Source organism: Saccopteryx bilineata, chromosome 3, assembly GCF_036850765.1.
Source record: "Saccopteryx bilineata isolate mSacBil1 chromosome 3, mSacBil1_pri_phased_curated, whole genome shotgun sequence".
NCBI classification, from domain to species: domain Eukaryota; kingdom Metazoa; phylum Chordata; class Mammalia; order Chiroptera; family Emballonuridae; genus Saccopteryx; species Saccopteryx bilineata.
Window position 1 is genome coordinate 225,132,220 of NC_089492.1, and position 27,738 is coordinate 225,159,957.

The 27,738-nt window shown below is 38.2% G+C and overlaps 1 protein-coding gene and 1 non-coding gene across 4 annotated transcripts in view; one reads left to right on the forward strand and one right to left on the reverse strand.

Moving 5' to 3' along the window:
- The window catches only part of SLC44A5 (solute carrier family 44 member 5), a 419,099-nt gene that overhangs the window by 23,727 nt on the left and 367,634 nt on the right, over positions 1–27,738 (forward strand). The gene's annotated exons all lie outside the window — the stretch shown is intronic.
- TRNAT-GGU (transfer RNA threonine (anticodon GGU)) lies at positions 3,191–3,266 on the reverse strand. The gene has a single exon. It is a non-coding gene; the product is annotated as a tRNA-Thr (tRNA).

A 27,738-nucleotide genomic window follows, 5' to 3' on the forward strand; every position in this document is an offset into this window, starting at 1 on the left:
GCCAGCCCGGCTTCCGCCCCTGTTGACGGGACCGCTCTTCCACGGCCTCCACCGTCCACGCTCCTGCGAGCCCTCAGCAGTGTGGGTGAGGGAGCTGCTGCTCAGACCTCAATACTCAATAATGTATTCCTGAAGGCTCCCTCCTTCTAAGTGACTCTGTTCTAAGTGCTGCGGGAGAGCTTGTTTGGCTGGTGTCCTGCTTCCCTTTGCTGGTATTGCCGGTTCCAGGGGAAATATTCATTTTATATTTGGGGGGTGACTCAGCCCAGGGATTAGGGTGGCTGTCCCTCAAAGTGTTTCTCCTTGTGCCTCCTAGATTACATTCTCTTCCTGCTACTCCAGTCCTCTCATCTCTCCCAGTTCCCCAGAGTCCCAAGTTAGTGGTTGTGAAAGAGGTTTTCTGCACAGTCCCTTTAAGAAGAATTCTGAGTCTGAGAAATATGTCTCTTCCTCACAAACAGTATCCTGAGTTGTTTCGTAGCTAAACACTGTCCATACACTTCTTCTAGACTCTGGGGCTGCAGACTGGAGCTTTGCTCCTGGGGCCCAGGGCTCTCCCCTCTCTGCTAAACTCGCTTCCCACCATGCGAGTCCCTCCGGGCTGCCATTCACTTTCAGGAGCTGGGCAGCCCTTTCCGCATTTCCGCTTTTTCTACCAGTCTCACTCTTTTTTGCCCATTTTTAAATTGGATTGTTTATCTTCCTGGTTTTGAGTTTTACAAGTTCCTTATAAATTTTGGTTATTAACACCTTATCAGATGTATTGGTGAATATCTTCTCCCATTGTGTGGGTTGTCTTTTTATTTTGTTAATGGTGTCTTTAGCTGTGCAAAAGCTTTTTAGTTTTATATAATCCCATTTGTTTACCTTGTCCTTTATTTCACTTACCTGTTGAGATAAATCAGCAAAAATATTGCTACGAGAGATACTGGAGAGTTTACTGCTTATGTTTTCTTCCAAGATGTTTATGGTTTCACGACTTACGTTTAAGTCTTTTACCCATTTTGAGTTTACTTTGTGAATGGTGTAAGTTGGTGATCCAGTTTCATTTTTTTGAAAATACTTGTCCAATTTCCCCAATACCATTTGTTAAAGAGACTGTCTTTACCCATTGTATGCTCTTTCATCTTTTGTCAAATATCAGTTGTCCATATAATTGTGGGTTTATTTCTGTGTTCTCTCTTTTGTTCCATTGATCTGTATGCCTGTTCTTGTGCCAGTACCAAGCTGTTTTGAGTACAATGGCTTTGTAGTATAACTTGATACCAGGAAGTGTGATACCCCCCACTTTTTTCTTCTTTTTCAGGATTGCTAAGGCTATTTGTGGGGTTTTTTTTGGTTCCATATAAAATTTTGGAATATTTGTTGTATATCTTTGAAGTATATCATTGGTATTTTAATAGGAACTGCAATTGAATTTATAGATTTGGGTAATATAGACATTTTAATGATGTTTAATCTTCCTAGGCATGAACACGGTATATGCTTCCATTTGTTTGTATCTTCCTTCATTTCCTTTAACAATGTTTTATAATTTTCCGAGTATAAATACGCTTTTTACTTCTTTGGTTAAATTTACTCCTAGGTACTATATATTTTTTTTTTGTTGCAATGGTTAAGGGGATTGTTTTCTTAATTTCTCTTACAGACAGTTCATTGTTGGTGTATAAAAATGCCACTGATTTCTGAATATTAATTTAATATCCTGCCATCTTTCTGACTTCATTTATCAGGTCCAGTAGTTTTTTGATTGAGACTTTAGGGTTTTCTATATACAGTATTATATCATCAGCAAATAATGATAGTTTTACTTCTTCTTTTCCAATTTGGATGCCTTTTATTTCTTCTTCTTGTCTGACTGCGGTAGCTAGAACTTCCAGTACATTGTTAAATAAGAGTGGTGAAAGGGGGCACCCCTGCCTTGTTCCTGATCTTATGGGGATTTCTTTTAATTTTTGCCCATTGATTATGATGTTTGCTGTGGGTTTGTCATAGATGGCTTTTATCAAGTTGAGGTTTGATCCCTGTACCCCCACTTTGCTGAGAGTTTTGATCATAAATGGTTGCTGGATTTTATCAAATGCTTTTTCTGTATCTATTGATATTATCATGTGATTTTTATCCTTTCTTTTGTTTATGTGTTGAATCACATTGATTGATTTGTGGATATTGTATCAGCCTTGTTTCTCCAGAATAAAGTTTTTTGATCATGATGTATGATTTTTTTCATGTATTGCTGGATCTGGTTTGCTAATATTTTGTTGAGAATTTTAGCATCTAAGTTCATCAGGGATATTGGTCTTTCTTTGTGGTATTTTTGCCTTGTTTTGGAATCAGAATTATGCTCACCTCATAAAAGGAGCTTAGAAGTCTTTCCTCCTCTTGAATTTTTTGAAATAGCTTGAGAAAGATAGGAGTTAGTTCCTCTTTGAATATTTGGTAAAAGTTGCCGTTGAAGCCATCTGGCCCAGGACTTTTGTTTATTGGGAGTTTTTTGATAACTGTTTTAATCTCATTTGATGAAATCTGTCTTTCTAGGTTTTCTGATTCTTCTATATTGATTTTGAAAAGATTAGATTATATGTTTTGAGGAATTTGTCCATTTTGCCTAGGTTGTCTAATTTTATGGCATACAGTTCTTCATAGTATTTTCTTACAATCCTTTGTATTGTTGCTGTGTCAGTTGTTACTTCTCCTCTCTCATTTCTAATTTTATTTATTTGAGTCCTCTCTCTTTTTTTCTTGGTGTGTCTGGTAAGAGGTTAATCAATTTTGTTTACCTTTCCAAAGAACCAGCTCTTGGTTTCATTGATCCTCTGTATTGTTTTTATAGCCTCTATATCATTTATTTTTGCTCCGATCTTTATTATTTCTTTCCTTCTACTTCCTCTGGGTTTTTTTTTTTTTTGTATTTCTGAAGCTGGAAATGGGGAGAGACAGTCAGACAGACTCCCGCATGTGCCCGACCGGGATCCACCCAGCACGCCCACCAGGGGGCAACGCTCTGCCCCTCTGGGGTGTCACTCATTGCGACCACAGCCACTCTAGTGCCTGGGGCAGAGGCCAAGGAGCCATCCCAGCGCCCGGACCATCTTTGCTCTAATGGAGCCTCGGATGCGGGAGGGGAAGAGAGAGACAGAGAGGAAGGAGAGGGGGAGGGGTGGAGAAGCAGATGGGCACTTCTCCTGTGTGCCCTGGCCGGGAATCGAACCCGGGACTTCCGCACACCAGGCCGACGCTCTACCACTGAGCCAACTGGCCAGGGCCTCCTCTGGGTTTTATTTGCTGTTTTTTTTTCTAGTTCTTTTAGATGCAGGGTTAAGTTGTTTATTTGAGCTTTTTCTAGCTTCTTAAGGTATGCCTTTAGTGCTATGAACTTCCCTCTCAAGACTGCTTTTGTTGTGTCCCATACATTTTGAGTTGTTTTATGTTCATTTTCATTTGTTTCAAGGAAATTTTTTATTTTTTTCCTGATCTCATTGTTAACCCATTTTTTATTTAATAACATGCTATTTAGTTTCCAAGTGTTTGAGTATTTTTCAGTTTTTCTATTGTAGTTGATTTCTAGTTTTATGCCATTGTGATTGGAGAAGATGCTTGATATCATTTCAATCTTTTTAAATTTGTTGAGACTCATTTTGGTTCCTAGCATGTTGTCTAGCCTAGAGAATGTACCATGAACACTTGAAAAGAATGTATATTCTGCTGCTTTAGGGTGAAAGGTTCTGAAGATATTTATTAAATCCAGTTGATCCAGCATTCTTTAATTCTGCTGTTTCTTTGTTAATTTTTTTTCTTGAGGATCTATTCATTGATGTTAGTGGGGTATTGAAATCCCCAACTATTATAGTATTGTTATGTCCATCAAAATCTGCTTTATATATTAGGTGCTCCTATATTAGGTACATAGATATTTATAATGGTTATTGTTAGATTGCCCCCTTTATCATTATGTAGTGACCTTCTTTAGCATTGTTTTTGTTTTAAAGTCTACTTTGTCAGATATAAGTATTGCTACCCCAGCTTACTTTTTATTTCCATTTGCATGAAATATTTTTTCCATCCCTTTACTTTCAGTCTTTGTGTATCTTTTTTTTGAGGTGTGTCTCTTGTAGACAGCATATGTATGGGTCCTGTTTTCTTATCCATGCAGCTACCCTTATTCTTTTGATTGGAGCATTTCATCAATTTACATGTAATGTTTTTGAAATGTAGTTGTTTATTGCTATTTTATTCTTTAAATCTACATTCCTCTTTTACTAGATATTCCCCCCCCACTCCCTTTGGTCTGTTCAACAGGCCCCTTAATATTATTTGTATCATTGGTTTGGTTGTAATGAACTTCTTGATTTTTTTTTCTGGGAAGCTTTTTATTTTTTCTTTAATTTTAAATGATAACCTTGCTAGATAGAGAAGTCTTGGTTGTAGGCTCTTGTTTTGCATTACTTTGGATATTTCTAGCTATTCCCTTCTGGCCTCTAATATTTCTGTTGAGTAGTCAGATGTCATCCTTATGAGGGCTGCTTTGCAGGTAATAGATGGCTTTTCTTTCACAGCTTTTAGTATTCTTTATCTTTTATCTTTGGTATTTTAATTATGATGCGTTTTGGTGTAGATTTCTTTGGGTTTCTCTTTAATGGAATTCTCTGTGCTTCTTAAACCTGTGTGACTTTTTCCTGCATCAATGTAGGGAAGTTTTTAGCTATAATTTTTTCGAATACGGTCTCTATCCCTTGTTCTTTCTCTTCTCCTTCAGGAATCCCTATGATGTGGATGTTATTTCTCTTTATATTGTCACAGAGGTCTCTTAAAGTTTCATTAGACTTTTTGAACCTTTTTTCTTTTTGCTGTTCTGCTTCCATGCCTTCGTTTATCTTGTCCTCTAATTTGCTAATTCAATCCTCAGCTTCATCCATCCTGCTTTTAATTCCTTCCATTGTGGTCTTATATCATCTGATATTATATTTGTCACTTCTGACTCTTTTTTATTATTTCAATGTCCTTTTTCATACTTACTATCTATTTATTCAGGTGCTCATTATGTCCATCCAATGTTGCTCTAAGATCTTTGAGCATCCTAACAATCATTATTTTAAACTGTGTATCTGGTAATTTGGTTATATCTGACTCATTCAAGTCCTTTATTGGGGATTTCTTTTGGTTCATTTGGGTTGCATTTCTCTGCCTTCCCATTTTGTCTGTGTATAAGAAGTGTGTGGCCACTGGAGTCCAATGAATGTGGCATCTGTGTTCTCTAGATGTGTTCTGTCTGCAGGCCCGCCACCACCTCTGCCACTGCCTCGGGCTTTCAGGTATGGGTGCTTCCCAGTGCTGGCCCACTGTGGCAGTTGTTGTGGTTTCTGCCTTGCCTCTGCCAGCAGGGCTGTGTTTACATGCCTGGGCTGCCAGTCTTGGCTGGCCTCGGCCTTCGCCCTGCCCTTGTATGTGGGGCTGTGCTCTTGTGCAGAGCCACATGTCTCTGCTGGTTCCCTAGTTTTCGCCTGACCCCTGTGGGCCAGAGTGCAGGTGGGACTGCTCTCGCTCGCTTGGCCCACAGCTGAAGGTTAGACTGGTTTCTGGAGCCCCTTCCACTACCTTGGCTGTTTTCATTCTCCACACCCACCGGGTGGGACAGTGCTCACATTGAGCCTCTGTCGCAGCCAGCCCCTGGCTTCTTCCCCTGCCAACAGAACTGTGCTTCTGCATCCCACCTTCACCTGCTCTCCAGCAAGTCCTCAGCAGTGTGTGTGTGTGTGTGTGGGGGGGCGATGCAGCTTATACCTTAGCCCTCAACACTGTATCCCTGATGGTTCCTGCTTCTAATCATTTTTTTGCTCTGACTGCAGCAGGAGAGCATCTGTTTGGCTGGTGTTCTGCTTCCCTTTGCTGGTATTGCTGGTTCTAGGGGAAATATTCACTTTCGATTTGGGGAGTGACTCAGCCCAGGGGTTAGGGTGGCTGTGCCTCAAAAAGTTTCTCCCTGTGCCTCCTAGATTACATTCTCTTTCTGCTACTCCAGTTGTCCCTGCTTTCCCCATCTTCCAGAGCCCCCATGAGTGGTTGTGAAAGAGGTTTTCTGTGTGGACCCTTTAAGATGAATCCTGGTTCTGAGAAATCTGTCTCTTTCTCGCAAACAGGATCCTGGCTAGTTTTGCAGCTAAATACTGTCTGTACGCCTCTTCTAGGCTCGGGGGCTGCAGGCTGGGGCTTTGTTCCTGGGGCCCAGGACCCTTCCCTCTCTGCTAAACTCACTTTCCACCACGTGAGTCTGTCCAGGCTGCCACTCACTCCCGGGAGCTGGGGAGTCCTCTCCATGTTTCTGATTTTCTTACCAGTCTCAGTGTGGATTCTTCAGTGATCCTTTATTAAAGTGTCTTCTTAGTTTAGTCCAAAATTGGGTTTTTCAGATGATTGTTCTTAAAATTAAGTTGTAATCCACTTTGGTTTTGGGAGGTGGAAGTTGGAACGTCTGCCTACTCCACTGCCATCTTGCTACCTCCCAATAAAAAACTAATTTTGTTTTTTATACCCTTCTTCTTCTTTCCTCTCACTGTCTCTGTTTACATACTTTGTTTTGTTGAATTATATATTTATTTTTATAAATTACTTTAAATTTTCTTTGAGACAAGATGAATTATTAAAAAATTAATATTGGTTGACACTGAAGTCATAGAGGGAAAATAATCTACTCAAAGTTATAAATGAATAATTTATAGAGCCTGATTTTATTATTTACTTATTTATTTATGCAACAGAGGCAGAGAGAGAGAGACAAAGAGGGACAGATAGTAACAGACAGACAGGATGGGAGAGATGAGAAGCATCAATTCTTTGTTGCAGTACCATAGTTGTTCATTGATTTCTTTCTCACATATGCCTTGATTGGGAGGCTATAGCAGAGCAAGTGGTGACCCCTTGCTCAAGCCAGTGACCTTGGGCTCAAGCCAGTGAGCTTGGGCTTCAAGCCAGTGACCTTTGTGCTCAAGCCAGTGACCATGAGGTTATTTCTATTATCCCATGTTCAAGCCAGTGAGCCCATGTTCAAGCTGGTGACCTCCGGGTTTTGATCCCAGGTCCTCTGTGTCCCAGTCTGACACTCTATCCACTGCACCACCACCTGGTCAGGCTAGAGCCTGCATTTAAACCTGGATGTAGCCCCAAACAATTCTTTCTTACATATACTGCTCACAAAAATTAGGGAATATTTCAAAATGAATATGAAGCAATAAAATATCCTCTAATTTTTGTGAGGAGTATATAATAGAACATTGGCCAACCTAACCCAACTTTTATTTTTAGGTTATCATCTGGTCTTTGTTCATGTATGATTATTCCTAGCTGTGATTTTATTTAATGACATTTTTATCCACCTGGTTGCAAAAGCTGAGAATTTGGAGTTACCTTGCTTCTCTTTTCCAGACCTCTTTTCCTCTGATTAAATCAGTCACTACTATTGATTCAAAGTATCTGCTTTTTAAAATGTCCACTCCCATAGATTTATTTCATAACTCATCACTTTCAGTATGAATTAGACTAATAGGCCTCCTTGCATTAGGCCCAATTCACTTCCAATTTATTTTTTCACATGATTGCTATATGATATTCTTTAATGACAAATCTGATCATTTCATGTCCCTACAATCCAATAACAGTTCTCTATTACCTACCTAGGACACAAATCAAAATTTCACAGCAAGATATATACAAAACTTTCTAGAATCTGATCGATGATTACTTTCCTGCTTCATCTCCAACCACTTCTCACATCCATCCCAAGCTTAATGATATGGCCCCTAAGCTAATACTTGGGGCCATACACAGACTTGGATGATTCTCTGCATTCAATGCTGGGTTTTATTATTGTTGTTGTTTGTTATTTTGATAATGCTAAAAATTCCATTTTATCCTGCAAGCCTCCGCACAAATGTCATGACTTTCTCTGATACTACCCTACACTGCCCCCATAGCTATAGGACAGTTAAGCACTTCCTCTTTGCTGCTCCCATTACATATTGCACATACCTCTATTAGTGCTGCTGTATTGATTTAAAATGTTGAATTTACTTGTCCATTTCTTTTCTCAGAATTCCTGCAGGTTTTCAATCCTAACACTGCCCTGAAGCACAAAGAACAAAAAAACCTTATAAGAAATCAGTCACTGGCTTAATACCCTAGATTCAAAGTGTACTCCCACCCCCATTGTCCCAGTGACACTATCAGGCAATCTCAGGTGCAGCCAGTCTGCTTGGTGTATGAGACAACAGTGCTCCGTTCACTACCTAAAAATTTTCTTTTTTTATTAGTGAGAGAGGGAAAGAGAGAGAGAGCGAGAGAGATGGAGACAGACAGGAAGAGAGAGATGAGAAGCAACAAATCATCATGGCATCTTAGGGGGAGGCAATGGGGGTTTTTTCTCCAGCACAGTGAATAACTTGGGTCGAGCCAGCGACCTTGGGCTTCAAGTCAGCAACATTTGGGTTCAGGCCAGAGACCATGGGGTCAGGTCTGTGATCTCACACTCAAGCCGATGAGCCCACGTTGAAGCCGGCAACCTCAGGATTTCAAACCTGGGTCCTCTGCATCCCAGTCTGACACCATATCCACTGTACCACTGCCTGGTCAGTCCGGCTAGAAACTTTCTGATCTTTTCTAGGGCTGCTTCCAATTTCTCTGCATCTTGAATTAATTTTCCAGGTCAAACTTGGCTCTATCTAGGTTGTCATGGGCCTGAAAGTGAATCTGAGTTTTATGGGATTGCAGCAGGGAGCTGCTTGCGACCTCACAGTGCCTGGGGTTTTTCATGTCCTAGTTGCTATCCACTTCTCTAGGTCTCTCCATAGATACCCATTTGTTGGATATGAGTCCCTTGAATATCCTGATTGTGTTTTATTTTATCCTTAATTCAAAATGTCAGTATATTTCTGGGCATATCAGATACTATATTAATGTATTATTGAATGAATTAAGCATATATATTTATATTTTAAAATATTCTTCATAATTTTAATTTTAATGATTTGATAGTATTTGATTGCATTGCTTTAACATATCTAGCACAACAAACTGAATTTTCTAGGTTTTCTCTGACAATATATTGGTCTAATGAGCCTTTGTGTGTGTGTGTGCTCACATATATGTGCAGTTCTTTCGACCTTAGGGTTAATGGTAGAAGGAAAGTGTTTTAACTTTGCTTACTCATGTCTTGAAATTTTGACATCCCTTCTTGTCAATACTTACATGCTCCCATACCTCCTTGAGGTTTTATGTGTTTTTATCAAACTGCATTTTAATTGCATATATATTTGTCTTTTTTTCCTACTAAACCCTAAAATTTCATGCCTTGTTCACAGGTGTAGATTTGATGGCTATTAGCACAGTGTTTACTCACACTTAGTGTTCCAAAATTATTTGCTGTGGAAATCAATCAATCAATATATTTTTAAAAAAGGAAAACATTGCAAAACAGTTATAAGGATCAGCTATCCTATTTTAGGGAGAACAATCCTATATCTCAAATCAATTTGTTGTCATACCTGGTCATGCTCAAGTGATTTTTCTTAAAATTTTGACGTCTTCCCAGAGCCTACACCCTTTCTTTTATTCTGGACTTTGGGGTCAACAAGTATGTGTTCAAATCCCAGCTATACTATATTTGGCAATTAACCTTTGGGAATTGCACTTTTCTTATCTGAAAAATGGAGATAATAATACCTACCACATAGAACTATTGTGAGGATGAAATCACATAACAGATGACAAAGTACATAGCATCATGTTGTGTGTAGTAGGTATTCAATAAATACTCCTCATTTCATTCCACTTTCCTCCTCCATCCTCTTTCTCTCTGCTGCTTCTTTCCTCTCTCATATTATTCCTCCTTTCTTCCCCTTCTCCTTTTCTGGTAATGAGAGAACTATAGAAAACAAGAAGCATAATCAAAGCGAGTTTTTTCTTGCAGGTAGGATGCTCTACCCAGTAAGCTACCTTCAGCACCAGCTAGCCTCCAGTTCAGTCTTTGTTTTCTCACACTTCTTTTTCTCTACCTTATTTGTACATAATTGACCTCTGTTTCCAACATTGGCTTGCTTGGAATTCAGTTTTTCTGCAATGTGCCTGCTTGTCAACATGTATTCTGTAGTGAGGTAGTGTAATAAGGAGCAGAACTGGGAAATTGGGGAGTGCCAGAGGCAGTAACTACTCCAAGAGGTTATGTTGATTGAGGAAATTTCTTCCAAAAGCTGAATCTTTGCAATGATACTGAAGGGCTCCTTTAAAAAGGAACAGGGGAGTCACAGCTGTTTGTTTTTCTGCTCTTGACTGTTAAAGATGCTGTTTTATTATTTTTCAAGAAGTCTGTGTTGCTCCTGACCAGGCAGTGGTGCAGTGGATAGAGCATCAGACTGGTATGTGGAAGACCCAAGTTTGAAACACCAAGGTTGCTGGCTTGGGTGCGGGCTCACCAGCTTGAGTGCAGGGTCACTAGCTTGAGCATGAGATTGTGAACATGACCCCATATGCACTGACTTGAGCCCAAAGGTCGCTGGCTTGAAGCCCAAGGTTGCTGGCTTTTGCCCAGGGTCACTGGTTTGAGCAAGGGGTCACTTGCTCTCCTGTAGCTCCCCAGGTCAAGGCACATATGAGAAAGCAATCAGTGAACAACAAAGTTGCTGCAACAAATAATTAATGCTTCTCATCTCTCTTCCTTCCTGTCTGTCTGTCCCTATCTCTGTCTCTGTCACCAAACAAACAAAGAAGCAAAACAGGATTAGTCTAAGAAAGAAGATCTGAGTCACAAAACTGAATAAAAGAAAATCATAGAAATAAGTTAAATTATAAAAACAACATCTTTAGATGTCAAGAAAAGGGCTTTCTTGACACAGACAATCTTGCCAAGACACAGAAAGTGAGATTTTTATGAGCAATCAATGTTGGGGCAGCTGCTATTAAGGTGTGAATTAGATCATGGATCTGCTGGCCAAAAGTTAAGAAGAAAGTTTTCAAGAGTGTCTGGCTCTGAGTAAGACTGTTGTTTATTTTTAATCTACCACTAGAACTAGCTGTGTGACCTTGAGTCTTCAGGTTGCAAAATGCTATCTATAAAACAAACTTTTATATTCATAAATTATTGCTATTGATATTTGTTCTTTGGTTAAAGCCAAACTTTTATTTAGGAGGGTGTTGGGAGACTTTAATTAGCTCAGTCAGAATTTCTCTAATGCTGAGTTTCTCAACCTTGGCACTTTTGACATTTTGGTCTGGATAATTCCTTCTTGTGGATGGAGGCTGTCCTGGGCATTGCGGCATGTTTAGCACCATCCCTGAACTCTGTCCACTAGATGCTAGTAGGACTCTGTCTTTTGGGGGGTAACCCCCCCTTTTTGAGAACCACGGCTCTAATGAAAGAGAGATGAAGGGGAGATGGTTGTCTATATACCTGTAGATTTCCCCATGGAGATACTGTGAGATTAACATTTTAAAAAAATCATAAAATTCACTCTTTTCCAAATTGATTTTCATTAGACATTTCTGTCCATTAAGCATTTTGTTGGATGTCTGCAGATATGTGCTAAGTGCTGGGGGTACCTAGGGATGTGTGACCTGATCTCTACCGACAAGGAACTTGCTCTGCACTAAAAAGAGGAAGAAATGTTTTACCAGTTCATTCCCATACAGAGCTGTTAAGTGCAGTGACACACTGCAAGTCCAATGTAAGATTTAAGACTGATACAAAATAATATTAAATGTAAACTATAAATAAAAAATAAGATTAATATGTAAGGTACAATGAGATTGCAGAGGTGTGCCCTCTGCATTTGCCCTAGGGAAAGATGTCAGTTAAAGCTTTATTGAGAAAATAGTATCAATATGAGACTATATTTCAAGTCACCAAAATCTACCTTGCTTACATGTAAACTCATGCCATTACTACATTTTTTGCCTGTTGTTTGTTTTTATTTTTTATGTACATAATTTTTTAGATAGGATTGTTTCTCTAGTGCAGTGGTTCTCAAAGTGTTATCCTTGGACTAGCAGCATCAACATTATCTGGGGACTTGTTAGAAATACACTTTTCTGGGTTTTAACTCTGACCTACTGACCTAGAAACTCTGGAAGTAGGCCCTCAAATTTGTGTTTTTACAAGCTTCCCCACCACCATTAGATAATACTGAAGTTTAGAATCACTGCTTTAATAATTCACTGATTTTCCTTAAATGTGTTATATAAAATAACTTTTATAAATAAATATGTATAAAATAATATATATAGTTAGTGAGAGAGAGAGACAGACAGACAGACAGGGATAGACAGACAGACAGGAAGGGAGAGAGATGAGAAGCATCAATTCTTCACTGTGGTGCCTAAGTTGTTCATTTATTACTTTCTCATATGTGTCTTGATGGGAGGGGGGCTCTAGCTAAGCCAGTGACCTTGGGCTCAAGCCAGCAACCTTGGGCTTCAAGCCAGAGACCATGGGGTTATATCTATGATCCCACACTCAAGCCCCCACCCTCAAGCTGGATGAGCCCATGTTCAAGCCAGCAACCTCAGGGTTTCGAACCTGGGTCCTCAGTATCCCAGACCAGTCTGGTCAGGCTAAAATAATATATTTTTGAAATAGATTATAATCTGTTTGATCTGTGGTGGTGCAGTGGATAAGCATTGAACTGGAATGCTGAGGTTGCTGGTTCGAAACCCCGGGCTTGCCTGGTCAAGGCACGTGGGAGAGGCAACTACTATGAGTTGATGCTTCCCACTACCCTCCTTCTTGCTTAAAAAATCAATAAATAAAATCTTTAAAGTATTATATAATCTATATACTATATGAGTTAAGCACATGCTGGTACCTTCATACATTAATTTATTTACTCCCCACAATAGCCGAAAGAAGGAGTTCAGTGGTTTTCAGTCTTACGTTAACTTCCAAATATCTGTGAAGCTTAAAATGCATTTTTCCTGGCTTTGCCTCAGTCCTACTAAATCAGATATGACAGGGTTTTAATGTATACTGTGATTGAGAATCCCTGAACTAGGTATTCTTATTTGTATATTTTACATACATGAAAACTAAGGTTTTGAGAGGATGCATAATATGACAAGGTGTTCTGACAAAGAATTAGGCTAAACAAGTATTTTATTATTTGTCCAGCAAATAGTTATTGAATGATTACTGAGACTGTCTGACTTCAGAGACTATGCTCCTAATCATTCAGGTAAATTCTACTTATGTGGCTATCAGAAAAACATACTTTTTTAAAGAGAGAGGAAGCAAATGTTTGCAAAGTGATTTATAGTTCCTTTGCAAAGCATCACAACCTTTCAATGTGGTTATCATTGCTATTTTATGAGTTAGGAAACCAAGGCTGAATGAAATTAAGTGATCTATCTAAAGTTACACAGCCAGCAAAGTGTTGGGGCCACGAGTGTGAATCTGGATTTTCTGAATGTGGATTTCAGCTTTTCCCTACTTTATCTAACTGAATATTTATGAAGAAAATTAGAATAAAGAAACTGGTTATGTGACATTTGTAGGATTAATTAACTTCCAGATCATTCAGTTTACTTAGAATTATAAAAAAAAAGAAAAGAAAAAAATACAACAAAGCTAGCATAGTATCTATGGTTTGACTTTATTTTCCCAAATTTTCTAAATAGGAAAGAGATATACTGACAGTGCCCTAGTTTATTGCTAAGTCAGAATACACTTACCAGTTTTACTATGATATGGATTTTGTATTCTAGTGTGGTATGTTATCTAGACTAGTTTGATAATGTGACAATGGAAGCAGATGGATTTATTTACACCAGGAAGAATGCAATTAGGATAATGTTGTGCTGCTTTTGCTGTCATAACTTTTTTAATTCCCTTCGCCTTATGTCCTTTCCACCTGGGCTGAATAACAATAGAAGCTCATGTTTCATTCCAAAGGGACAGACCCATTTAGGGTGAGGACCTGCAGCCCTTTATGTTGAATTTTTCATTTTGGGATAGTTGGATGGCAATTCAGAAAGACAAATTCTCATTAAAAGAGCTTTATTCAAAAGTCTCTTTACATCTATAACAACATATAGAATGGAAGATAACTTAAAACTGAAAAACTCAAAGTTCAGGACATTGGGTGACAAGTCCATTCACACTTCAAAGAGAGGTGCTAGACACACTTCACAGGAAATACTGAAAGTTGGTCAGATCGTCTGCCTCTGGTCTGTTTAGAAGAGATTCATTTAAGGTTCTTTGAAGGGAATGCATAGGAGTATAAAGCAATGGGGGTATTTCTTTGTGGTCTTTTACAGGGAAGGAAGTGACCTTACCCTGCAAGGCCCCAAGTGTTGGGGAGCCCAGGAGTGCTGCTCATAAAAGTTAGAGTCTTTGTCTTGGCCGGATGGCTTGGTTGGTTAAAGTGTTGCCCCACAGCACAGAGATTGCTGGTTGGATCCCTGGTCAGGGCACATACAGGAGCAGATCTATGTTCCTGTCTCTCTTTCTCTTTTCTTTCCTCTCTTGCTAAAATCAATAAATTAAAAAACAACAACAAAAGAAGTTAGAGTTATCTATGAAGTGGTGGATTGGCATGTAGCCCCTGGCACAATTAAAGAAGCTATCAGGTTTTCTGGATGCCTCTATGGGAGCAGCGTATAAGCCTTACCTAGAGAGAACTTGACATGTGGTCTCATATAATTTGGAGCAAAGTGTGATAGTAACAGGGCCTTGCCGCTTCTCTGGGGAAGACAAAGGATAGGAAGCCAAGTAGATGACCTTGACAACAGAGCAAGTAGGAAGGGGTCAACTGTTTGTCATACTGCACTTCCACTGTAATTCCTGTGACCCAAGTGGAGTAGACACTCTCTAAATGGGCTGCCTACTGGGGCAAAGCTGAGAGGGATGGTGCTGATTACAGCAGGTCAGCTGAAGAGCTCCTCGAGCTCCTCGTCCGCTGCAGGAAATGTGTAGGCCACTGGGCCTTGCTGGGCTTCTCCTGAGAATCCACAGTTGTGCCTTGTGAAGTTCATTTTGGATACTTGCTACGACAGAGCACAATTAGTAGTCAAACAAGAATTATAAATGGGACCTCCTTTTTTTGAAACCTGCCATCTTCCAGGATCCAGAAATGTAAAGGACACAGAAGGGGATGGGGTGGTGTGGGGAGGGAAGGGAGGAGTACACAGAGGATAGAAGACAGCCCTCCCCCACATCGTCCTACTGTTGCTCCTCTCCCACACCCAGGGCTCATTCCTGAGCTGGGGGAGGGGAGAGGCTCCAAATGAAATATGAGATTAAATGCTTTGATTTAGATAAGTCTGAATTTTTTTAATGCGTGACAGCAAAACTATTATGAAAAGAAATCTGAAAGAGATGCTGTCACAGGCAGAGGAGGGGAGACCTGACAGAATTGGATGCAATGATGGGAAGAAAATGAAGCTCTCTCCTGATTGCTACTGAGTCCAGTTCATGCAGCAGTGAATAATGAAGGACTCAGTTACTCTGACAGACAAATTTCAAGCAAAAGAAAAGATGGAAGAGCATTCTACTTTTTGCATCATGAACAATTTAGAAAACGACATTATAGGAATGCTTCATTTAAACTTTAAAAACCTATACCTTTTTTTGTGGTATGTGTGACTTTTTAGTAGTTTGTGGCCAAGAATAATTTGTCAGCTCTCACTGTACTTTGTACATAACTGGGGCTCAAATATTATTTTCAGGAAACTGTCTACCTCTCTCACATTTTCATAGCCCATTTGCATTACTTTAGTGAGCTATCTAGAAGAGTTTTCATTATAATTCTGAAATTACATTCTTTGTTGCTGACAACTCATCTTTTAAAATGTTGGGCCTAATAGTGGTATTAACTTTTTTTTTATTGTTTTTGTTACTTGATGCCAGTGGACCAAAATGGCTCAAACATTTGGAATATAGGCCAGTTCATTTAGCTGACTCCATCATTTCTTTAAAGCCAGAATACAACATGAAACAACTTTAACAGATTCCACAATCAACTTTCAGACAATGAGATTTTGTTTTTGAAAAAGTTTGATCGTATATTGTAATGTAAGTGCTAGGTCCCCTTCTAGTTTATTTTTAAGCCTCTCTCTATTAATAATAATAGTGGTCCTTGATTCTCTTTAGTTATTAAAAAATTGAATCATTGGAGCCATTGTATGTTGAATTTGGCTGTTTTCATCAGCCTTCAGGGTCTGGCCTGTCTGAATTAAATGTAATTGCAATTTGTGTTTTTAAAACATTCATTGCCTTAGATATTTCTAACTTTTTCACTGGTACTTATAGCTAAGCTTCATGCATGGGTAGTAAGTATTTGAGAAAAATTTTCTACCCACCCCCCTCCAAGTGCTAATCATATTTTGTAGGCTTTGATTTAAAAAATAACAAAAACTTCTTTGTGCAATATTCTAAAAATACTGGTCCTAATCCATTATTCTTTCTAAGCCCTACAAATTTTTTTTTTCTGTGACAGACAGAGAGAGAGACAGATAGAGGGACAGATAGGGACAGACAGGAAGGGAGAGAGATGAAAAGCATCAATTCTTCGTTGTGGCTCCTTAGTTGTTCTTTGATTGCTTTCTCATATATGCATTGACAGGGGCAGGGGGCTACAGTAGAACGAGTGACCCCTTGCTCAAGCCAGAGACCTTGGGCTTCAAGCCAGTGACCTCTGGGCTTAAGCCAGAGACTGTGGGGTCATGTCTATGATCCTACGCTCAAGCCAGCGACCCAGTGCTCAAGCTGTTGAGCCCACGCTCAAGCTGGCGATCTCAGGGTTTTGAACCTGGGTCTCTACATCCTAGTCCAATGCTCTACCCACTGTGCCACCACCTGGTCAGACCTTACAAATTCTTTAGCAGAACTAACTTTAGAGTGTCATGGCAATTTCTGCTAATAAGCGTGGTTATTTAGTATTTAGTTTGTTTTCTTTCTGTAAACTGAACTATAGACTCTGAGGTTGAAACAACATAAGAAAATACAAGTATTTGCATATGCCTCTCAAACCACAAGTTTTAGAGCCAGTCATATGAAAACCTCATACTCTGTGTTTAGAGGGTGGTTATTCATTGTTCAGAGCATTCTAAGTTTTGTTCCTTGTTGGATAGGCTCATAGGTACTACAACTGTAAATATTCTTTAAAGCTTGACCTCGGATTTTTCCTTTTTATTTTATCTTAATTTTCTTATAATGTTACTGGATGGAATGGGTTTGGGGATCTCACCACATTCAGCCAATCAAAAGAGACAAACCAGACTGAGTATATAAGAGTGTCTTTAATTCAGAAATGCTGGTACCCTGGAAGGCAGGGGAGTCCTGTCCACAACGCTGCCTTAACACTCTCCTGGTGCTGGCAATTTTTATAGGGTTCTGAGAAAAAGAAAAAAAGTTAAAAGTCCATGCAGTTAGTCATGTAACAATGTGAAGGAAGTGGGGGTTCAGCTGCAGAAACATCTCCTCTGCAAGTTCTTCTGATGTAGCACAGGCCTAATCAGCATGGTCCCACCTGGTGTCCTTGCTCTTCAACACAGCAGGGGTCAGGTGTCTCCCAAGGACAGCTGGGACCTGGTGCCTCTGGGAATTATCTGTGAAAAAAACCCTCCCTGTTTTCTTAGGATACAAAGTAAAAATTTAAAATTGGTGAACTAAGTTTTAATTAATTTCTAGGCCTTAACTTTTCACAAACCGTTATTGTGATTTAAACTCCCCTAATGGTCAGGTCCCTCCCCAATGTAAGCTTTTCCTGACATTCCTGCAAAGGTAAACTTTTTGCTACATTTCAAAATAAAGGCCAGGGAGCCATTAAGAGAGACTAGCTAACAGATTACAGTAACTCTGTCCTGACCCTTACATATCTCCTACTCATTACAGCTAAAAGGCTACTTGTTTCTCACTTTGGTGCTCCCCTATCAATAATACTAGTATTTTAACTGGGACCTATATTTGCATCTTCTGACCTTAAAAGTATGATCTTTTTACTCTGTTATAATGGTTGTTATTTTTGGTTTTGGGAAGGGCCTAAATAAGTAAGTGGCTCTGTGCCTTTAATGTTTTATCAATAGATGTTTCTGTAATGTGTACACAACCACAGAGACATGCTCACTAGATTGTTTTCAATTTTCAACCAGTAAAAATATGTATGCAAAATGCTATATTCACTTCTTGTAAACTGAAATATTAAAAAATAAAATAGCTTGAAAGATCTTAAAAGCTAACCCTCTATGTTACCTCTCCAAATTCTTTTTTTCCCTCCTTGTTGGCTGATTGAGATAGGTTGCCTACTCTTTTTAGGTTAGATAATTGAATATTTGTTCCTCAATTTTTTTCTCTTCATTAAAAAAAAGTTATAGAGTCATTTCATATTTGTTCTCATAATATTGTCTTCTTCAAACCTTATCTGTTGAGAAAACTATTTTCAAAAGCATTCTTAGGTCTTAACCCACTATATATCACACTTGACAAGAGGTATAATTAGTAGGAAAGAAATCTTTTAAATGCATTGGTTCCATGAAAAAAGAGTATCCATTTAGAATTCATGATGAAGAGGAATATAATAGTTTACAAAAGTGAGTGAAGAAGGGATTTTTTAAAAAGATTTTGCTTAGGATCTTAGAATTTATTCTTAGTCTATAGCCTCTCATTTAAATTATATATTCTGGCCAAATTCAGCTGATTAGTTAAGGCTTTTTTTTTTTTTTTTCTGAATTGCCTACAGTAGTTATCCAAATGATACATCTTACTGATTACAAACAACTCTTTTTTCCTGATATATTAATGATTATAATTCAGAGAATTCATTTTGCTTCCTGAAGAAAACCTGTACCTTAAGGAATTTAGACTGTATATTTTAATTCTTTCATTTATAATAAACATTTAAAGCCCAAAGACCCCAGTTTTTAATAAAAATTCCCATCATCAATTGAAATATTTATAAAAATATGTACTTTTTTTTTTTTTTTTTTGCCTGACCAGGCAGTGGTGCCGTGGATAGAACATCAGACTGGGGACACAGAGGACCCAGCTTTGAAACCCCAAGGTCACAGCTTGAGCGCAGGCTTGTCTGGCTTGAACATGGGCTCAGTAGCTTGAGTGCAGGGTAGCTGGCTTGAGCTTGGGATCATAGATATGACTCCATGGTCTCTAGCTTGAGCCCAAAGGTCCCTGATTTGAAACCCAAGGTCGCTGGCTTGAGCAAGGGATCACTTGCTCCGCTGTAGCCCCCCTGGCCAAGGCACATATGAGGAAGCAATCAATGAACAACTAAGGTGCCGCAAGGAAGAATTGATGCTTCTCATCTCTCTCTCTTTTCCTGCCTTTCTGTCTCTCTCTTTATCTCTGTCTCTCTCACTATATATATATATATATTTGGGTTAATTATTATTGTTAGCGTTAAATTAACCCCTGTAAAACTCACATTCCCCTCACCCAAACATTCTGTAAAATTAGAGTTAATTTGCTTGCTATTTGCTCTCCTAAAAGCTGCCTGGTCTTCACTTTGAAATGTAGCAAAAAGTTTACCTTCTCAAAAATTCCTGGGAAAGCTTACATTGGGAGAGACCTAACCATTAGGGGAGTTTAAATTACAGTAGTTGTTTGTGAAAGTCTAGCTACAGACTCAGGTCCCCAGCTGTTCCTGGGAGACTAACCTCTTGGCTGTCTTCAGAATTTACCAAGGACATCAAGTCTGTGCTACATCAAAGAACTTGTGTCTCTGTAGCAGAATTCCCCTCATTAAGTCAATAACCAAGACCACAAAAACCCAGATCTACTAATCTAAGTTTACCCAGGTGCAAACAATCCCTATATCTACTGCTTCTTTCCACAGCTTGAAGCTGACACCCTTTGGCTGGTCTCATCTAGTGGCTGATACTCTGTTTCTGCTGGTCTCAGCTAGCTTGTATGCTTGCATCTAAGCATTTTTAAAATAAACTTTCCTTTTGGGACACACCAGCCCCATGTTTTCGGTTCATCCCAAGGTTTCTGCCTTTCAATTATACATATTATAAATCAATAACTGATTTGGCAATTATGATATAGTAAAATGCCTACACCACTAAAACTGCAAAACAATGAAGACTTTCTAATACTGAATCAAAATAACTACTATGAACATTTGCTATCACTGTGGTAAAGATTTAGAGAGATGCTATGGAATTTAAAAAAGAGTTCAAGAGGATGATAAGAGAAGGCAATGATATTCTAGATTTCTGTCTTTGATATTTTAGCAATTTACTGCAGACCTTGAGTAAAACTACTTCAACTAAAATTGTTTGAACTTGTTTAGCCCATAGCCATTAAGAAATCATAGAAAATGAATAGACAGATAAGTAGAAATTATATATTACTAAGAAATTTAATAAATCTCTTTCTTAAAATGTACTTAGGGAAAATGTATTTAGAGATTGTTTAAAGATGATAAAATATGTATTTAAAGTCTATTAAAACCTAGTTTTTAACAGATCTTTGTAGGGAATGTCTTTGGAGCTTTATGCTCAGAGTTTTATTGTTAGATTAACTGAATATTGAATACAAAAGCAATACATTAAAAAACAGTAAACTAATATAAGCCAATATATTAATATGATCTATGAAGCTAATATAATCTATGATCAAAGTATATTGAGATTTTAGAAAGTAGAAGTGATTACATAAATGAATATCCTGAGTAAACAATAGCTAACACTTACTGTATGCTTAATGTGTCAGACCCATTTTAAAATATTTTATATTAATTGAATTTAATTATTTAATAAATACTTATTGTGTACCTGCTCTGTTATTGATATTAATTTAGGCTCTGGGGGACACGTACTGAGTAAGAAACAGGAAAAAAACAACTTTCATGGAATTTATTTTCTAGTGGGAAAAAGCTCACAATAATCATTAGTAAATAAAACATAATGTGTTGTATGGTAGTAAGTTTCATGGTGAAAAATAAAGAGTAAAGTAAGAGAGTGTGCGAGTGAATGTGGGGTTTCTTTAAAGGTTACAGAAGCCCTCATTAAGACAGTTACATTTGAACCAAGACCTGAAATAGGTGCTAAACACATGTGGACATCTGGAAGAAGAAAGGCTTAGAAAGAGGGAATGTGCAAAGGCCCTTAAGTGGAAACAGCTTGAAGCATACATTCCAGGTACAGCAGAGAAGTCCATGTAGCAGAACAGAGGGAGCAAAGAAGAGGATAACAAGAGGCAAAGTGAAGCAAGTAATGAGGGACCTGACCATGTAGACTTGAGTTTGTTTTTTTTTTTTAGATTTTATTTATTGATTTTTAGAGAGAGGAGAGAGAGAGAGAGAGAGTAGAGAGAGAGAGAGAGAGAGAGAAAGGGGGAGGAGCAGGAAGCATGAACTCCCATAGGTGCCTTGACCAGGCAAGCCCAGGGTTTTTTTTTTTTAAATAAATTTTTATTAATGGTAATGGGATGACATTAATAAATCAGGGTACATATATTCAAAGAAAACATGTCTAGGTTATTTTGTCATCAAATTATGTTGCAAACCCCTCGCCCAAAGTCAGATTGTCCTCCGTCACCCTCTATCTAGTTCTCTGTGCCCCTCCCCCTCCCCCTAACTCTCTCCCTCCCTCCCTCCCTCCCATGTCCTCCCTCCCCCCCCACCCTTGGTAACCACCACCCTCTTGTCCATGTCTCTTAGTCTCATTTTTATGTTCCACCAATGTATGGAATCATGTAGTTCTTGTTTTTTTCTGATTTGCTTATTTCACTCCTTATAATGTTATCAAGATCCCACCATTTTGCTGTAAATGATCTGATGTCATCATTTCTTATGGCTGAGTAGTATTCCATAGTGTATATGTGCCACATCTTCTTTATCCAGTCTTCTATTGAAGGGCTTTTTGGTTGTTTCCATGTCTTGGCCACTGTGAACAGTGCTGCAATGAACATGGGGCTACATGTGTCTTCACGTATCAATGTTTCTGAGGTTTTGGGGTATATACCCAGTAGAGGGATTGCTGGGTCATAAGGTAGTTCTATTTGCAGTTTTTTGAGGAACCACCATACTTTCCTCCATAATGGTTGTACTACTTTACAGTCCCACCAACAGTGAATGAGGGTTCCTTTTTCTCCACAGCCTCTCCAACATTTGCTATTACCCGTCTTGTTGATAATAGCTAATCTAACAGGAGTGAAGTGGTATCTCATTGTAGTTTTGATTTGCATTTCTCTAATAACTAATGAAGCTGAGCATCTTTTCATATATCTGTTGGCCATTTGTATCTCTTCCTGGGAGAAGTGTCTGTTCATGTCCTCTTCCCATTTTTTTATTGGATTGTTTGTTTGTTTGTTGTTGAGTTTTATGAGTTCTTTGTAAATTTTGGATATTAGGCCCTTATCTGAGCTGTCGTTTGAAAATATCAGTTCCCATATAGTTGGCTGTCTGTTTATTTTGATATCAGTTTCTCTTGCTGAGCAAAAACTTTTAATTCTGATGTAGTCCCATTCATTTATCTTTGCCTTCACTTCTCTTGCCAAGCCCAGGGTTTTGAACCAGTGACCTCATAAACTTGAGCTTTTATTCTGAGGGAGTTGCAAAGCCAATGGAGAGGTTTGAGCAGAGAAGTGGCACAATCTGACTTACGTTCTAACAGATTCCTAATTGTCATATTGAGAATAGGCTGTGGACAAAAATTGGAAGAGGAGGTCAATTAGGAAGTTGTTGGAATAATCTAATTATTCCAAAATAATCAGATTATTTTGTTGGAACGGTTGTATAGCAGTGGATTGTAATGGAAGTGGTTCGGTTCTGGATGGATTTGGAAGGTAGAGCCAATAGCATGTGGTGTCTGAGAGAAAAAGAAGAATCAATGATTACCTTTGGCATTTGCCCTGAGTAAAGAAAAGAAGAAATTACTGTGGAGACACAAAGATTGGAAGGAGAAGGCTTGGAAGAAGATAAGAATTCAGCTTTCAATGTTTTGAATTTGAGATGCCTGTTTGATATTCAAGTTAAGATGAATCCTCAGTTCAACTCTATGAGGTAGTTACTATTATCATCTCTCTTTTGCACAGTATCAGTATAGAAATGTTACTGTCGGACTGGGACAAGGAGGACTCAGGTTAGAAACCTGAGGTCGCCAGCTTGAGTGTGGGCTCACCAGCTTGAGCGCGAGGTCGCTGGCTTGAGCGTGGGATCATAGACATGACCCCATGGTCGCTGGCTTAAGTCCAAAGGTTGCTGGCTTGAAGCCCAAGGTTGTTGGCTTGAGCTCAGGGTCACTGGCTTGAGCAAGTGGTCACTCGCTCTTCTGTAGGCCCCCCACCCCCACCCATTAAGGCATGTATGAGAAAGCAGTCAATGAACAACTAAAGGAGCCACAATGAAGAATTGATGCTTCTCATCTCTCTCCATTCCTGCCTGTTTGTCCCTATCTGTCCCTTTCTCTGACTTTCTCTCTGTCTCTGCCACACACAAAAAAGAAATGTTACTTTCTCTTTACTCTGTCTGTAAATAACAGAAGTAAGATTCAAACCCAGGTAGGCTGACAGCATAGCTCCTGATTTTAAACACAGAGGGCTCTAACTAAGCAATTTAGAAATGACTGCGGTCATGCTGAGTTATATAGAATTATAACATGAAAAAACTCTATAACCTATCAGATCTAGGGCACCTGGCAGCTTACATAAAAATGGCTCTTTCTTAAAGACCATTTATAAAAACTTAAGTGGCTTGTATTATATCTATGTCTATGTTGATTTCTCTTTACCTTTACCCTTGAGAGCTACTACTCCATACCTGTGTAGCTGGAGCGGAAATGAATTATCTGTTCTACATAGTTCTAAATAGTTGTGGCAACAGTTTCTATTGTGATTACTACAACATTTCTGCCATTGTTTGTATTCATGCCTTTTAGTTTCAAGCTCTCTAGTATTTTAGCTTCAAAGAATCTCCTGCATTTTTTTTTATTACATCCTGAATGTTCGTTGACCCAACATTCTGGTTTCCTAGAAGCCCATTGCTGACAGCATTGTTCAGAGTTAGTAAGTATATTCTCACAGTTGCATGGGCCCAATGTACATATACTTTTTTAATTTAACGTATGGCAGTTGTAGCATATCCTTTTGTCAATTAATCTCACCATACAGGCTCAGCCCAGATAACTCACGTTGTATTGTGCACTATAGCACCCAGAAAAGCAAATTATTACAATTTAAATATACACCCTCTGTGGTAAGTAGGATAACATTAATCCTACTCTATATAATTAATCCTGCTCTATATAATTTGTCCAAAGAAATGTAAAGTTAAAAATTTTACTTTTTAAAGAATTACTTATGATTTGGACTAAGTTACCTACTAGCTCAGGAAATGTTTTATAGCTTGACATGTCATCCTTGAAAATATGTGTTTGTAAATGAATTGCTGACATAGCATTAACTATTCAGCAATGCATTCACAAAATCAATAGAAATGTAGTGCATAGTCAATAATGTAATTCACTTGTCACTTAATGGTTGGTCCCATCAGAATAAGTACAATATTATAAAAAAAAAAAAGTTTTCTTTCCTACACTGTATGCTGTACTATTGCATGATTAAACCAAAATGTTAAAGTCTGAACTCATTATTATTTCATACTTACAAATAATACATGTGGCTGGAAGCATTTAGTGAAACAATGTAATTTGTTGAGGGAATTTAATCTTACACTGCATTGAAGCAATGCATGATTTGGAGTTAAGAAGCTTGATTAACTATTAAAAATGTGGAAGAAACAGAAATTAAGTAGTTTTAGGAAAAAATGAGTTTTGGATTTTTTTTTTTTATTTTTTTTTATTTTATAATTTTATTTTTTTAATGGGGTGACATCAATAAATCAGGATACATATATTCAAAGATAACAAGTCCAGATTATCTTGTCGTTCAATTATGTTGCATACCCACCACCCAAAGTCAGATTGTCCTCTGTCACCTTCTATCTTGTTTTCTTTGTGCCCCTCCCACCCCCTATCCCTCTCTCATTCCCCCCTCCCCCCCGTAACCACCACACTCTTATCAATGTCTTAGTTTCACTATTATGTCCCACCTACGTATGGAATAATACAGTTCCTGTTTTTTTCTGATTTACTTATTTCGCTTCGTATCATGTTATCAAGATCCCACCATTTTGCTGTAAATGATCTGATGTCATCATTTCTTATGGCTGAGTAGTATTCCATAGTGTATATGTGCCACATCTTCTTTATCCAGTCATCTATTGATGGGCTTTTTGGTTGTTTCCATGTCCTGGCCACTGTGAACAATGCTGCAATAAACATGGGGCTGCATGTGTCTTTACGTATCAATGTTTCTGAGTTTTGGGGATATATACCCAGTAGAGGGATTGCTGGGTCATAAGGTAGTTCTATTTTCAGTTTTTTGAGGAACCACCATACTTTCTTCCATAATGGTTGTACTACTTTACATTCCCACCAACAGTGTATGAGGGTTCCTTTTTCTCCACAGCCTCTCCAACATTTGCTATTACCTGACTGGCTAATAACAGCTAATCGAACAGGTGTGAGGTGGTATCTCATTGCCGTTTTGATTTGCATTTCTCTAATAGCTAAAGAAGATGAGCATCTTTTCATATATCTGTTGGCCATTTGTATTTCTTCCTGGGAGAAGTGTCTATTCATATCCTCTTCCCATTTTTTTATTGGATTGTTTGTTTGTTTGTTGTTGAGTTTTATGAGTTCTTTGTATATTTTGGATATTAGGCCCTTATCTGAGCTGTTGTTTGAAAATATCATTTCCCATTTAGTTGGCTTTCTGTTTATTTTGTTATCAGTTTCCCTTGCTGAGCAAAAACTTCTTAGTCTGATGTAGTCCCATTCATTAATTTTTGCCTTCACTTCTCTTGCCATTGGAGTCAAATTCATAAAATGCTCTTTAAAACCCAGGTCCATGAGTTGAGTACCTATGTCTTCTTCTATGTACTTAATTGTTTCAGGTCTTATGTTTAGATCTTTGATCCATTTTGAGTTAATTTTTGTACAGGGAGAGAGACTGTAGTCCAGTTTCATTCTTTTGCATGTGGCTTTCCAGTTTTCCCAGCACCATTTATTGAAGAGGCTTTCTTTTCTCCATTGTGTGTTGTTGGCCCCTTTATCAAAAATTATCTGACTATATATATGTGGTTTTATTTCTGGACTTTCTATTCTGTTCCATTGGTCTGAGTGTCTATTTTTCTGCCAATACCATGCTGTTTTGATTGTCGTGGCCCTATAATAGAGTTTGAAGTCAGGTATTGTTATGCCCCCAGCTTCATTCTTTTTCTTTAGGATTGTTTTGGCTATTCGGGGTTTTTTATAATTCCATATAAATCTGATGATTTTTTGCTCTATTTCTTTAAAAAACGTCATTGGAAGTTTGATGGGAATTGCATTAAATTTGTATATTGCTTTGGGTAATATAGCCATCTTGATTATATTTATTCTTCCTAGCCAAGAACAAGGTATATTCTTCCATCTCATTATATCTTTTTCGATTTCCCTTAACAATGGTTTATAGTTTTCATTATATAAGTCCTTTACATTCTTTGTTATGTTTATTCCTAAGTATTTTATTTTTTTTGTTGCAATCGTGAAGGGGATTATTCTTTTGAGTTCCTTCTCAGTTGTTTCATTGTTGGCATATAGAAAGGCTATTGACTTCTGTATGTTAATTTTGTATCCTGCGACCTTACAGTATTGGCTTATTGTTTCTAGTAGTCTTTTGGTGGATTCTTTGGGGTTTTCGATGTATAGGATCATATCATCTGCAAAAAGTGATACCTTTACTTCTTCTTTTCCGATATGGATGCCTTTTATTTCTTTGTCTTGTCTGATTGCTCTGGCTAGAACCTCTAGTACCACATTAAATAAGAGTGGAGAGAGTGGACAACCCTGTCTTGTTCCTGATTTAAGGGGGAAAGCCTTCAGTTTAGTGCCATTTAATATGATGTTAGCTGATGGTTTATCATATATGGCCTTTATCATGTTGAGATATTTTCCTTCTATACCCATTTTGTTGAGAGTCTTAAACATAAAATTGTGTTGTATTTTATCGAAAGCCTTTTCTGCGTCTATTGATAAGATCATGTGGTTTTTGTTCTTTGTTTTGTTGATATGGTGTATTACATTAACCGTTTTACGTATGTTGAACCATCCTTGAGATTCTGGGATGAATCCTACTTGATCATGATGTATTATTTTTTTAATATGTTGTTGTATTCGATTTGCTAGTATTTTGTTTAGTATTTTAGCATCTGTATTCATTAGAGATATTGGTCTGTAGTTTTCTTTTTTTGTGCCATCCTTGCCTGGTTTTGGTATGAGGGTTATGTTGGCCTCATAAAATGTGTTTGGAAGTATTGCTTCTTCTTCAATTTTTTGGAAGACTTTGAGTAGAATAGGAACCAAGTCTTCTTTGAAGGTTTGATAAAATTCGCTGGTATAGCCGTCAGGGCCTGGACTTTTATTTTTGGGGAGGTTTTTAATGGTTTTTTCTATTTCTTCTCTACTGATAGGTCTGTTTAGGCTTTCTGCTTCTTCTTGACTCAGTCTAGGAAGGTTGTATTGTTCTAGGAATTGATCCATTTCTTCTAGGTTGTTGAATTTAGTGGCATAAAGTTTTTCATAGTATTCTACAATAATTCTTTGTATATCTACGGTGTCCGTGGTGATTTCTCCTCTTTCATTTTGGATTTTGTTTATATGAGTTCTTTCTCTTTTTTCCTTGGTAAGTCTTGCCAAGGGTTT